Below are 13,504 nucleotides of genomic sequence, written 5' to 3'. Positions count from 1 at the left end.
AATGTCATAAAGTTCAAGGTTTCTGTCGAGATGAGAAAGAGAGGCATCCAAATGCTTCACATATAAATAATAAGATCATTTTAAAACTATTTTTCCTGCAGATTTTGTCCACATGAATTGTCTTTTTACTGCCAAAGTGTGCAGTGAGTTTGAACCCTTGATATCCGTCCTGTCCCCCCCCCCCACAGGGAGCCTGCAGCAGAAACACAGGGGCTGTTAATGGAGGAGGTTTTTGTACAGCGGCTCTATAGGATTGTATCACCGTGGCCCCCTGTCCCCACGGTGAAAAAGCATCAGACAAAAACCTGAAGTCTCTCTGCTTCTCTCCCCCCTCCCTCCCCCCAGCGCCTCCATATCTCAGCCTCCATCTCTCTGTGTGGTGCGAGAGTGTGTGTGTTTGTCTACTGCTGCTATTTCTGTGACAGCTAAGAAAAGAAGAAGGAGGAAGGAGAAGGGAGAGAGGTCTTTGTTTCAGAGGGAGGGACATCTCTGCTGCCCACCTCTTCATCCTGCAGCGTCAGAGACACTTCACGGAGACACACACACAGATGTGATGCTGTAGTCGTGGATCCTTTTTCTGCTACACAAGTCCTTAAAAAGAGCAATGTGTACGATGTCCCAGAGTGGCATGAAAGCAATTTATTCCTTACTAACAAATAATCCCCTCAAAGTTATAGTACACATTTTTTTTATCAAGGACTTAAATTGCTTTATTTTGTGTTTATAACGTGAATCTGCAAACATGCCAAATGATTTTAGGTGATTCAAATATGTCCCTCTGAATTGAGTTGTTGGTATTTGTATTTCATATCTGCTCCCTATAAAACACTTAAAGTTAAACATTGCATTACATTAAATAATTAAATAGTGTTGTGCAAACATTGGTTATATTTGTTTTATATATTCTTAATTGTGAGATGTGATGTTGTTCTTCAGATGTCACATACAGTATTATGTAAATATTAATTGCAGCTTATTCAGCCTTATCTCAGTGTACATGTAAAAATGTTCAGTTAAAAATCAAGCAAGCCAACAACTTAGTACAGCTAAAAATCCAATAATCAATAAGTTGATTGACAGAAAATGTATTGGAAACGTTTGTAAGGTTGGAGTGACGTGAATTATTAGTAATAATGTTGATGTTTGGACTGCTGCCTGGCCAAAACACTGGTTAATAGCGACGGTCTTTTTTTCCTCTGTAGTAAATATTGACTTTGACACATTCTGACTTTTGAAAAGCTCAAGGTGATTTGTATTTGTATTCTAAGTGTAATCCCACATGAACCCTGAAGAGGTCAGTGTATGACAATCTCTTCACAACACTATGATCCTTTCACACAGAATTAAATTAAAATAGAACAACAGACACTAAAGCAGAGATTGACACAGATGAAGGTCAGTCAGTAGGACTAACATACTGAATAGGACCAGAGATCTTTACCACACTGACACCTGCTCACTTATATGAACACCTTAGCTTTGTGGGGTTTCCCCTGTTTTCAGCGGTGTTGAAGATGGATACACGAAATTCCCACCGTCTGAGACACCAAAGTTATTTGCAAAATACTAAAAACTTTAGACAACTTTACAGCCATGTGAAGGAATTATGTTACTACCGTCTCCAAGCTGCTTCAGGAGTCCATTTGTTTGTTTTGGAGGATGTTCTTCACACCAACACCGAGTTTTTCTGTCATGATTTTGGCTGCTTGGGACTCTAGGTTCACTTCTCTCTGAATCTTCACTTCACAAAGGTAAGCAACTACTACTTGTGCTAACAGGCATATTGTGAGCCCTTAGCCAGCTAGCAATGTTTGGCTAAACTAACTAATGGTTTTTGACTTACTCTGGTAGTTTAGCTAACAGTTAGTCTGATGTTGGGATAGCTTTAGTTCAACAGTGAACTTCAGAGAAGAGGCTATTTTGCTTTTATTGGTAGGCTGCTTTTATGTTGCTCACAGAGGTAACTGCTTAGTTGACAGTAACCCAGTGTATCTTTACTAACGTTTATTAAACAATAATCTAAGCTAGCTAACGTTACCGTGTTGGTGTCCCTTCTTTGTGGAAATAACGGTTTTTGGACTCATCAACGGTTCTGTTGTATGACGTTTTAATATTCTACTACTCAGGACTCTTTAAAATGTTTTGTCATTTACTCCAGAAATCACAATGTCACCTCACTAAACACTTCGAGCTTGTGCTAATATGTAATTTGTGAGTTAATGTGTTGACTTTGGGTCCTTTCATAAGCTAATCATGTTTGGCTAAGCTAACTAACGGTTCCAACATTCAAATTGGTAATGCTAAGCTAACGGTTAAGAGGCTAACGTTGGGCTAGCTAACAGTGCACTTCAGACTTCCTCCTTGTCTTTGTACTAGCTGCTATTTTGTTTCTTACAGATTTAATTAGATAGATTACAGTAGCCTATGTGTATCTCAACTAATGTTAATTCAAAGTGATCTAAACCGAACGTTACTGTTTGGGGTCCCTTAGTTTTGTGGCAGCTAACAGTTTATTGACTCACCAACGGTTATCCTGACACCTTACACCTGAAGTAGTGATGTGTCGGTCGCGAACGAGCCGGCTCAAAGAGCCGGCTCTTTTAAGTGAACGACGGGAGCCGGCTCGCGCCCGCGAACGAGCCGTTTTTTTTTTGTTTTTTTTTTTATTTTAAATTTTTTTTTTTTTTTAAGTAATACAAGACAGAATGATATGATGATCTCCGCGCTACAGCTGCTCCGTGCATGCATGCAGTGACATGTAATATCCAAGGATTAGAGACTGTTGGATGCTGCTGTTTTGAGCATTGCAATACATTTATTTTTATTATGTTTTTTTTAGGGCTGTCAAGTTAACGCGTTAATAACGCGTTAACGCAAAAAAAAATTAACGCCACTAATTATTTTAACGCGATTAACGCATGTGTATTTTTTGTCCTCGGCCGCCGTAGTTTCAGAGCGCATCGAGTGTAAAATACCATCGACAAGCTGATGCTGACAGCCCCGCTCCTGCCGCCCGCTTGTGGCAGACCACACTTCCACGCTCACCGGCAGGCCCGGACTGGCCATCGGGAGGACCGGGAGGGAGTGTGTATGTGTGGCGCGACTCGCGCGAGCGAGGCACACCTACGTGTTGTTGTTAGCATCTGGTGCTAGCTAGCTGCGCTAACGGATATAAGGAGCTGTTTCAATGACATTTCGCCGACAACTGCGCCGAGCACTTGACTTTATGCAGGTAGCCAGACAGTGGGACATTGTACGAAAAGTCAGCGCAACATTATTGCAGCGTCCAGGCAGCTCCCATTCGAGCATATATGCCTTGAGCTGCACATAGCTCAACGATCCATCACAGTGTCTCCACACACACACACACACACACACACACACACACACACACACACACACACACACAGTATTATTGTATGAGAGAGGTTCCAGGTTGAATTGAGGCGAATATTTGTAATGTTCAGGTTGTTGTGTTTAATATTCATGAGAATATTTGTCATTGTTCAAATGATAATAAACAAACATATAAAGCATATTTGTCCACTCATATGTTGATAAGAGTATTAAAAACTTGAAAGATATCCCTCTAAGGTACATTTAGAACAGATAAAAAATGTGCGATTAATTTGCGATTAATCGCGATTAACTATGGACTATCATGCGATTAATCGCGATTAAATATTTTAATCGACTGACAGCCCTAGTTTTTTTATGATTAGAGACGGTTGGATGCTGCTGTACTGAGCATAGCAATATATTTATTTTCACTATGTTATTTATTTATGATTATCCTTGGGCTCAGCAAAGATTTGATGTCAGCTGTTGCTGTCTTTTTTTCTATAGTTAATACTGAAATAGAGCCCTGCTGTTTTGTCAGGGCCCTTTCTTTAAATATAATTTTAAAATGTCGATACAGTAGCCCTTTTTTTTAAATGTCTATGCTTAAGTTTTTGTGTTGCTATCTGCTTTGTGTAGCGTGGTTCTACAAGCAAGTCAGTGCATTCATTGGATGGTATCAGAGAGATACAAGGGTCTGTAAATGCAATGAAAACAATTGGCCACAGCAAATAATTGATATTAAACATGTAATTTTTACTTTTGAATACTTCAGTACAAAGGATGTATTGAATAATTTAAGTGATATGTGTACACATATAAATCATTAGTCAAAACAGGGCTACATTTGATTGAATTATAAAAGGTATAATATGTGGTAAACTGAAGAGCCGTTTGGGAGCCGAAAGAGCCGGCTCTTCTTGGTGAGCCGAGCCAAATGATCCGGCTCACCAAGAAGAGCCGGAATTCCCATCACTAACCTGAAGCTTTAATATTATTCTACTTCTGTCTTCTTGGGACTTTTTTACATTTTCTGTCCTTGACAATAGAAGTACAATTTCACATCACTAAGGAAATACTTTGCCGTTTGTGGCAAAATGTTTATGGTGAGTTAATGTTTGGACTTTGTGCCCTTACAGTACGTTACTGTTCGTGGTCCCTTAGTTATGTGGAAACGTTAACAGTTTTGGACTCGTCAACATTGGTTGTCAGGTTTACTATGCTGGTTATGGCTTCTTTGGACTATTTAAAATGGTTTATTATCTTTGTCTCTGGAGATTTACAGCTTCACCTCACCAAGGTTAACATTTGCTACATGTTTGTTGTTTATTGTGAGTTTATTTGTTTGATTTGTGCCTTTGCATGAGCTAGCTACGTTTGGCTAAGCTAACCAACGGTCATGGCATTGTTATGGGTAACATTTCAAAGGCTAACTTTACTATAGCTAATGTATGATATAACTTGCTCATCTTGGCTCTATTATTTTAGCTCACTGAGTTTTAAAGGTGAAAAAAGCTGTGAATGTTATCTTCTCTAGTTTATTTTACTGTTAGGCATCCCTGAATTTATTGGAAAAATAACTTTTTCTCATGTTTTTTTTTCCGACTCCTCACATGAACGGTTTCTGCAGTTATTCCTGTCCTAATTCTGGGTTATTAGGACTCTTTTAAAGAGTATATATTGAGAAACTTCATGTTGGTAAAATGTCTGAAACACCTTCAATCATAAGAACATGATCATTTAAGAATTGACTGTGAGGAACAACATTATTTTGAATTTAAAATCCTGTGTCTGTGTAATGTCAGAACGGTAATTCAGTCTGCCTTTCAGCTTTTGAACATGAGAAAAAGGGAGCAGGGTTTTTAGTAAGGGAGTGGCATTAAACCACATCACTGTGTACTGGCAGCGCAGAAATACACAGCCGAGTCTGATGCACTGCCACGAGGAATAATCAGGGTTCCTTTTTTGATGTCTTCTCTTGTTATCTCAAACCGCTTTTCAAACTCCTTCTCATAGATAGGGTCACTGCCAACGTTGATGCTATATCCAATCAAATTCATCAGACCTTTCTCTGTTTGTTGGTACCAGAGCATGACATATAGATTGTTATCATTATGACTGCATTTAATTTCTTCCCTGGCTTTGTCGTTGACTATTCTGGGATGAGACGGCTCAAACACCACACCCTCAGCTTGATCTGTGGACAAACATATTGAAAATGTAGTTAAAACAGTAGTCACCATAAAAAATAAAACCATTCTTATAAATAGCTGTTTTTTGAAGTAATTTCTTTACATGAAAGCAAGAAGAGGATAAATGCTATCATAGCTGGAGACATCCTTCAGGGTTGTGCTGTAGCAGGAGAAACACTGCTACCTCTGATAGTGTGTAGAGATACCGCCTCCTGTGAAAATGCACAGATCTCGTGTTCAGGAAAGAGATGAGGGTTTTAGTAAGGGAGTGGCATTCACCACATCACTGTGTACTGGCAGCGCAGAAATACACAGCCGAGTGTGACAGGTTTGCTGAGCGTATAATCAGAGCTCCTCTCAGCGTGTCTTTACTGTCTTCTCTCGTCAGCTCAAACTCTTTTTCAAACTGACCCTCATAGGTTTGGCCGGTTGCATATCCATACCCAATGAGGGTCATAGCGAGACTGTATTTTCTCTGCTGATACCAGAGCATTACTAAAAGGGAAGAATCATCATGGCTGCATTTAATCTTTACCTCAGTGCTCTCCTCTACTATCTGAGCAGGAGATTGTTGAAATGTAACAGCGCTCACCTGACCTGTGGAGAAAGAAAATTGTAAATGTCATTGACGGAAATGTTATAAAATGTTAATTATATTTAGTGGTTACATTTATGTAATTCATTACAACGTGTGAGATAATCATCTTACAGTAAAAACAGAAGAAAACAAAGATCTGCAGAGGTGAAGACATGGTCTGGCACTGGTGTGATGAAAAGCATTTCTCTGAGAAAAATAAGTCTCAGGGTGAAGAGGGAGGGGGTTGGGTTAGTGTGAGTTTGTGGGTTAATTTATCACCACATCCCCATGATAAAAGCTGCACACTATGTGCTGTGCCTCCACCTGTTGGTTGAATCAGGACCCTGCTCTAAGGTGTTGTTGATAAAGTCTTTATATGAACTAGGGATGGGAATTTGAAAGCAAATGCATATTTGAATATTCGACCCCCCAAAAAACGGTTAACTGATTAACCGAAATGTACATATAAAAAAAAAAAAATGTGGGAAAAATGTTGACAAAAAATAAATGCATGTTCAAATAAGTATAGAAACCAGTGACGTGCGGTGAGGTTCATGGCTGGTGAGGCACTGACTCTTTCAGAGTCAGATTTACAAATATTATATGTTGACCTTAAAGGTGGGGTAGGTAAGTTTGAGAAACCGGCTCGAGATACACTTTTTGTTATATTCCATGGAATGCTCTTATTTTAAGTGCTTTGACAAAAAATCCATAAAAAAATGTAATCTGTGGAAGCCGTAATACTGTAAAAAGCACGACCAATCATTTTAGCCGGCCCGGCTAAAATAACTGGATGGCCTACCTGCCTGTCAGCCTTCCATCTGTGCACAAACTTATCTCGTGCCCTCATTGGTCATGTGCGCGTTCGTGTGTGTTGGAGGCTGTGTATTTTCAAATTCTAGCACACTCAAACTGGTTTCTCCAAAATTACCTACCCCACCTTTAATCGAAATATTCTGTTATTTTCAAAAGTTTTTTAGTCTGATGCTATGATTAATTTTAAACAGATCGTTCAACAAAAGGATACCCAAAATCTAAATATTGGATTGTTCTTTCTTAGTAAGATCCCATTTTCATTACAATTGTGGTCTTACCTTGACTTGAAGATGAAGTCCATGCTATCCTTCTGGACAACAATCTCTATTACTTTTTTGTAAAAGTCCTCCATATCTCTCTAGTTTCAAAAGTCTAGTTTGTTGTTTGCGTCTACCATCTCTGCGTAGAATAACAGTAGCAACATGAACCTGTGGGCTCACGTGCGCCCCCTTCAGTGCGGCAGAGGTTATGGCTGCCTCCTGGTGCTTTTTTCATTGCCGTTGTACGATGAGACCAGCGAGCCTAAATATCATATATACGTGAAATAAGTTATTTAGAGACTATGGATGGCGAGGATAAATGTAATAAAGGGATCTACATACATTACATTGGTGACCTACAGTGAGATGGTAACAGGCATGCGCTTAGTGCCCGCTTTCCAGCCAGTTTCTGTGGGGTGACGCATTCTGAGGTGAGGCAGATCTCATCTGTGCCTCACCTCACCCCACAGTAACTGGCTTGAGCGCGCTCACAAAATAAGTGGCCGCGCTAAATTAGTGCCCGCGCTCCAGCAAGTTACTGTGGGCTTACGAGAGGCAGAGCTCGTCCCTGCCTCAATCCTCATCGCTCCCATGTAGCCTAGTTGTAGCGGAGCTCGGCAAATTAGCTGATTTTGACTATAAGAAGTGGAATCATACAGAAATCACATTTACAACACACCCCATGCCACCCCGGTAGGTGAAACTAGGCTACTAGCTACAGTACAGATGCAACTAGATGAGTTGTTAACTCTCGCTCTGACTTTTCTTTTTTAAACACACACGCATTTTTCCCACCCGCATTACGCGAAGACCCGCCCTACTGTGCCTCTGATTCGCAGACTGTTGGTGGGGGGAAAAAACGCTGACGGGATGCTGAATGTGATTGGACCAATGCGTTGACAGACACACACAGACAGTGGAACAGTCGTACATGCAGAGCGCTGTTTGCAGTGGACATAGCGGAGAATTTTGACTCGTTGCGTTGTGGCGATGTCTCACAGATAACACAGATAATACAGATAATACATATGAAAAGTATAATTTGCTCAGAGTCCAGAGACAGTTGTGGTTCGGTCCGGATCCGGACCGGAGTCCGGACTTTGAGGATGCCTGGGTTAGGGTAACGTAACCCTATTACAACAGAGATCAACAACCTATAACAGGGCCTATGCACAGAATGCAGCTATTCAATACTCATTCTTGGAGAGGCGGGTGCGGAGACGATTCACAATCAGGCCAGCTGTAGAGAAGACCCTCTCAGCTGGAATTTGGGCATAAGATGAGGTTTGAGTCTGCGTGATCTGCGTGTAGGGAGGGGCAGCAGCCATATCATTAGCTAGATCTGATGGATTTGGACATTACGAGTGAAGTATAACCGGACGCGAGAGAGAGAGATCAGCACCTGCAGCTCTGCCCGCTGTGAGGGACCGGTGAGCCGAGCAAAACACACATTTAAACCTAACACATTTAGCTATGGCACTGTCGTATACATTGAATTATTCCATTTGATAATATGTAATCAATTTACGCACCCCTCCCAAAAAAATAAAAATATATATATTCATAACTCATTCTCATATTCGAATACCTGAATAAATTTGAATATTCGATTAATCGTTCCCATCCCTACTTTGTATACACGTAATTGGTGTAAACTATCTCTATGTAATGTCAAGTTCTATGAGAAGTCACATGATTTTAGTGGTTTGTTATCTGCTGGAGAGCCTTACTGTCTTTATGACTGTATACGTGCAGCTCCAAAATACTCTGCGCTGTGTTCAGGGTGTCCCAGCTTCCCGATGTGGAGATAAACTCTTTTGTCTCCATTTCCACTCACGTTAAAGTGGCTTTTGAACGACGGCTCCACGTTAGCAGTTCCATAATACATGTAGGCGATGAGCTTCAGAGACGTGTCTCCTGCTGAGCGCTGATACCACAGAATAGTGTCGTAGCTCGGGATCTGATGCTCCAGACTCAGCGTGGCTTCACTGTTTGGTTCCTTTATCAGTTCAGAGGGAGTCTGAAACACTTTGTCATTACTGAGGGAAACTCCTGGAAAGAGATCAAGATGCCATTAAGTTATCTGGCACTTGGAGCTGTTACATTTACTGGAAAATCAAGAGCTTTGATATCTTTCACCTTGACTGGTGAACTTGTGCCTAAGTAAGACAAAATGGCTTTATTAATGTGCAATACCTTTAACCCAGAAGACGATGATGATGGAAACGATGCATTGAGATGGCTTCATGTTGAATGTGAAGAAGCAGCTACAGTCTCTCAGCTTAGTGGATCAGGAGGAGGGACAGGAAGTGATGTAAAGAAATCAGAGAATAAGTTGAAACTATAACACTTTCTATCATTCAGTCTGCCTTTTCCTGAACTGCATGAGACCTCTCATGATCACAGGGAGATATTTTACTCTTTAACCTACTTTCAGAGTGGGGGGGTGGAGAGGTTTTTGTGAGGAGTAGATGGGTGTTTGATGTACTGTGCCATCCTGGCTGCACAGTAGTAGGTGGCGGTGTGTTCAAGTGCTTTTAGATTCTTTATGGAAAGCGAACCATTTTTTATTTTATCCTCACTCAAATCTCCAGCTAATTTAAAATGTTTTCTAAACCGTTGTTCCACGCTGTCGTTTGTGAACTGTGAATATCCATATCCAATGAGTTCCAGAGCCTTGTCCCCGGGGGGCTGCTGGTACCACAGCATCACTCTGTACTCAGTGTGTCCGTGAGTGCAGAAAAGCTGCACGTCTTCTCCGGCCTTTCTGATGATAGCAGAGGGAAACTGGTCGACCTGAACTCCCAGAGAAACACCTGCAAAAAGAGAGAAAATACCTAGTTAAAGCTTGAATATAAAAACATACTAATTAATACAGAGAATAATTCACATTACCTATAAAATAACAGGAAAGTAGACAACAAATCATTTTGGTTCTTTGTCACATGCAGATTTAGTTCTCAATGATGGTAATGAGAGGCGAACCCTGGCTTTATGACTGGACTGATAATGAGAAAAAAGCAGCAGATACATGAGGAAGTGAGGTAGAAATCACATGACAGGAACATTGACAGCAGCTGGCTGGTGAAGGCAAGGCAAGCTTATTAAATTATTATCGTCAGTCGTATTTTAGACTAGTGAAAGGAAATACACCAAAATATACATTTAGCTGTTCATTTTACTAACTGTATGTTATTGTTTGAATATTTATTCTTCATTTCCCAAAAGATAGCAGAAGCGAATGCCCAATTTTCCATATTTAAAATTAACTTTTCAGAAAACTAGCAATGAAAAAAAACAACATCTTTTCCCCAGACATTGCTTTTTATCTATTGGTCCAATCCCTTTTGTGAATATTTTGTGTTGGTTTATTGTTAAAAAAAAAAGATTGCTATTCTGTAAATTGGGTTGATTGAAGAAACCTTCTGACATGATTGGATGAGATTTTAGTGACGTAGGGGGTTGGCGTAATGTGATTGGTCACCATTTAATTACACCGCTCTTCTAATCTGGCAATGCCCCCCTCCCCCAATGCCCCCCTCCCCCACTGTTTTCAGCGGTTGAAGATGGATACACGAAATTCCCACCGTCTGAGACACCAAAGTTATTTGCAAAATACTAAAAACTTTAGACAACTTTACAGCCATGTGAAGGAATTATGTTACTACCGTCTCCAAGATGCTTCAGGAGTCCATTTGTTTGTTTTGGAGGATGTTCTTCACACCAACACCGAGTTTTTCTGTCATGATTTTGGCTGCTTGGGACTCTAGGTTCACTTCTCTCTGAATCTTCACTTCACAAAGGTAAGAAACTGCTGCTTGTGCTAACAGGAATTGTGTGAGTTGTGCCCTTAGCCAGCTAGCAATGTTTGGCTAAGCTAACTAATGGTTTTTGACTTACTCTGGTAGTTTAGCTAACACTTAGTCTGACGTTGGGATAGCTTTAGTTCAACAGTGAACTTCAGTGCTCATCTTGCCTCTGTTATTTTTGCCCACAGGGGTTTAGAAGTGAAAAAAGCTGTGAATGTTATCTTCTCTAGTTTATTTTACTGTTAGGGGTCCCTGAATTTATTGGAAAATAACAGTTTTTGTTCGGAAAATTTATTGGAAAATAACAGTTTTTGTTCTCCTCACATGAACGGTTTCTGCAGTTTTTTTCTGTCCTGATTCTGAGAAGCTTCATGTTGGTAAATGTCTGAAAAATGTTCACTCATAAATAGGGTTGGGCGAGAACCGGTTGCGGTTCGGAACCGGTTCCAACATTTCAGAAATGTGAATTTCGGTTCCGCTCTCCGTAGCCTACTGTATGACTGTGGCGGGGCGGGAAATGTAGCGTTGTACCTACACTTCCTACAACGTAACCTTGGACCACCGATCATGAATGGCGGTAGACGCTCTAAAGTGTGGATTCACTTTGTTAGGAAAGACAATGGGTCGGCAAAGTGCAACACCTGTTCCAAACTTATATCCTGCAAAGGAGGGACCACGACCAATATGACAAAACACCTTCGCCTGCACGGTATACCAACACAGTCTCACGGCATTTCGTGTTATAGTCACGAAATTAATCTATTGATTCGTGTTCACCAACACGATTTCGCCATTTTTTTCGTGTCACACAGAACGATTTTAAAAGCAATGTAAATAATAACAAATTAGAAGGAAAAACAGATTAAAAAAAATACAGATTTCAATATTCTGACACAGAACAATTTTAGAGGCAATGTATTTCTATTGGTAGTATGTTTCGTGCCTGCACCAAATAATAACAAATTAGAAGGAAAAAAAGATGACAAAAAATACAGATGTCAGTATTCTGAGGCTCTTTGCCCCATTTCTTTTCCTCGTGGACGGCAAAAAAACTCCCACATTATACAATTTAAAATAAAAGGGATAGGGTTAGGCTTAGGGTAAGATATTGAGTAAGAACATGTTTTTATGAACCACACAGCTTCTGGTATTCCAAGACCCGACCGGACAAAAAGACGTGTTGCAGGCACGAAACATACTACCAATAGAAATACATTGCTTTTAAAATCGTTCTGTGTGACACGAAAAAAATGCGAAAATCGTGTTGGTGAACACGAATCAATAGATTAAATTAATTTCGTGACTATAACACGAAATGCCGTGAGACTGGGTTGGGTATACAGATCAAGGAGTGTACCGTTTTCAACCTGTTGCGCCAGTCTCCGTCCGCCTCACAACCACCGTCGTCTTCTGCTGTCGTCCCGCCTCAACCAACACCGAGCGCTTCCTCAGCGGAGTCCTCGCAAACAGGTATGTTAAGTTAACATCACTCAAAACTAAAGGATGGTTGTTTTGTTTGAGAGGCTGTGTGTAAAATGTGTGGATATTCTATATTTTTGCAGATGAAAGTTTGCGGTCGCGTAGTTGCGCGGCTACAACGGCTCAAGCTAACAAGCCCATCCCAGCCCGTGTCAACCCATTCACCTTAGCAGCAAAGGGTAAGGTGACAGTAGAGAAACGTGAGGAGTGCCACAGAAAGGTCACCGCTTTTGTGGTGAAAAGGCTGCATCCATTCTCAGAAGTAGAAGCACCTACATTTCGGTACGCAAAGACAATTATACAAATGTTCTAGCTGCCCAGACCTCACCCACAATAACAATATCATTTTTGTTTTTGTGTTTACAGGGACATGCTTTTTACAGGAGCTGTTTGCTGATGAGGATTCCCAAAAGGTGACACCACAGCAGAATTCCATGCCCATCCAGGACCAGGTAGAGAAGGAGCTGCACATGTCCAAGGTTATACCATGCATAGTTACGTCTGATGAGCTGCGGCCTGGTGGTGGAACATGAGAACAACCTATCCTTGCCTGTCAGACATGGCCTTCTCATATTTATGTGTCCAGGCTTCCTCTACACCCAGTGAACGTGTTTTCTCGACTGCTGGTGACACAATCTGTGCCGAACGCTCACGCATACTGCCTGAGAAGGCAGATATGCTTGTTTTTCTCAACAAGAACTGTTTTTAAATGGGGGGGGTTTCCTTTCAAAGTTGGACTGTTGCTGTGTTGTAGCTTCAGTGGTTCTCAGGTTACAGTTACATAGCAGTGAATATAAACAGACTGATTAATGTGAATATTACTGTAAACTAACCTGTGTAAAAGTTTCTCGAATTTTTTTTGTTTTTTTGGTGGAAGAAGCATGTAAAAATGTTTTACCCTGCCCCTCAAAGAATCGGAATTGAGAACCGTTAAGAACCGGAATCGAAAAGTAGAATCGGAATCAGAATCGTGGAAATTCAAACGATACCCAACCCTACTCATAAATACATGGTCATTTAAGAATTGACTGT

General features: G+C 40.7%; 1 long non-coding RNA gene across 1 annotated transcript; it reads right to left on the bottom strand.

Annotated features, from left to right (window-relative positions):
* Positions 1 to 5,724: 5,724 nt before the first annotated feature.
* LOC117493852 lies at positions 5,725 to 6,259 on the bottom strand. Its single transcript, XR_004557032.1, has 3 exons — positions 6,241 to 6,259; positions 6,067 to 6,128; positions 5,725 to 5,743 (listed from the first exon to the last, which is right to left on the bottom strand). It is a non-coding gene; the product is annotated as an uncharacterized LOC117493852 (long non-coding RNA).
* Positions 6,260 to 13,504: the final 7,245 nt, after the last annotated feature.

Source organism: Trematomus bernacchii, unplaced genomic scaffold (assembly GCF_902827165.1).
Source record: "Trematomus bernacchii unplaced genomic scaffold, fTreBer1.1, whole genome shotgun sequence".
Classification (NCBI taxonomy): Eukaryota; Metazoa; Chordata; class Actinopteri; order Perciformes; family Nototheniidae; genus Trematomus; species Trematomus bernacchii.
This window is presented reverse-complemented; position numbering and strand designations above follow the sequence as displayed.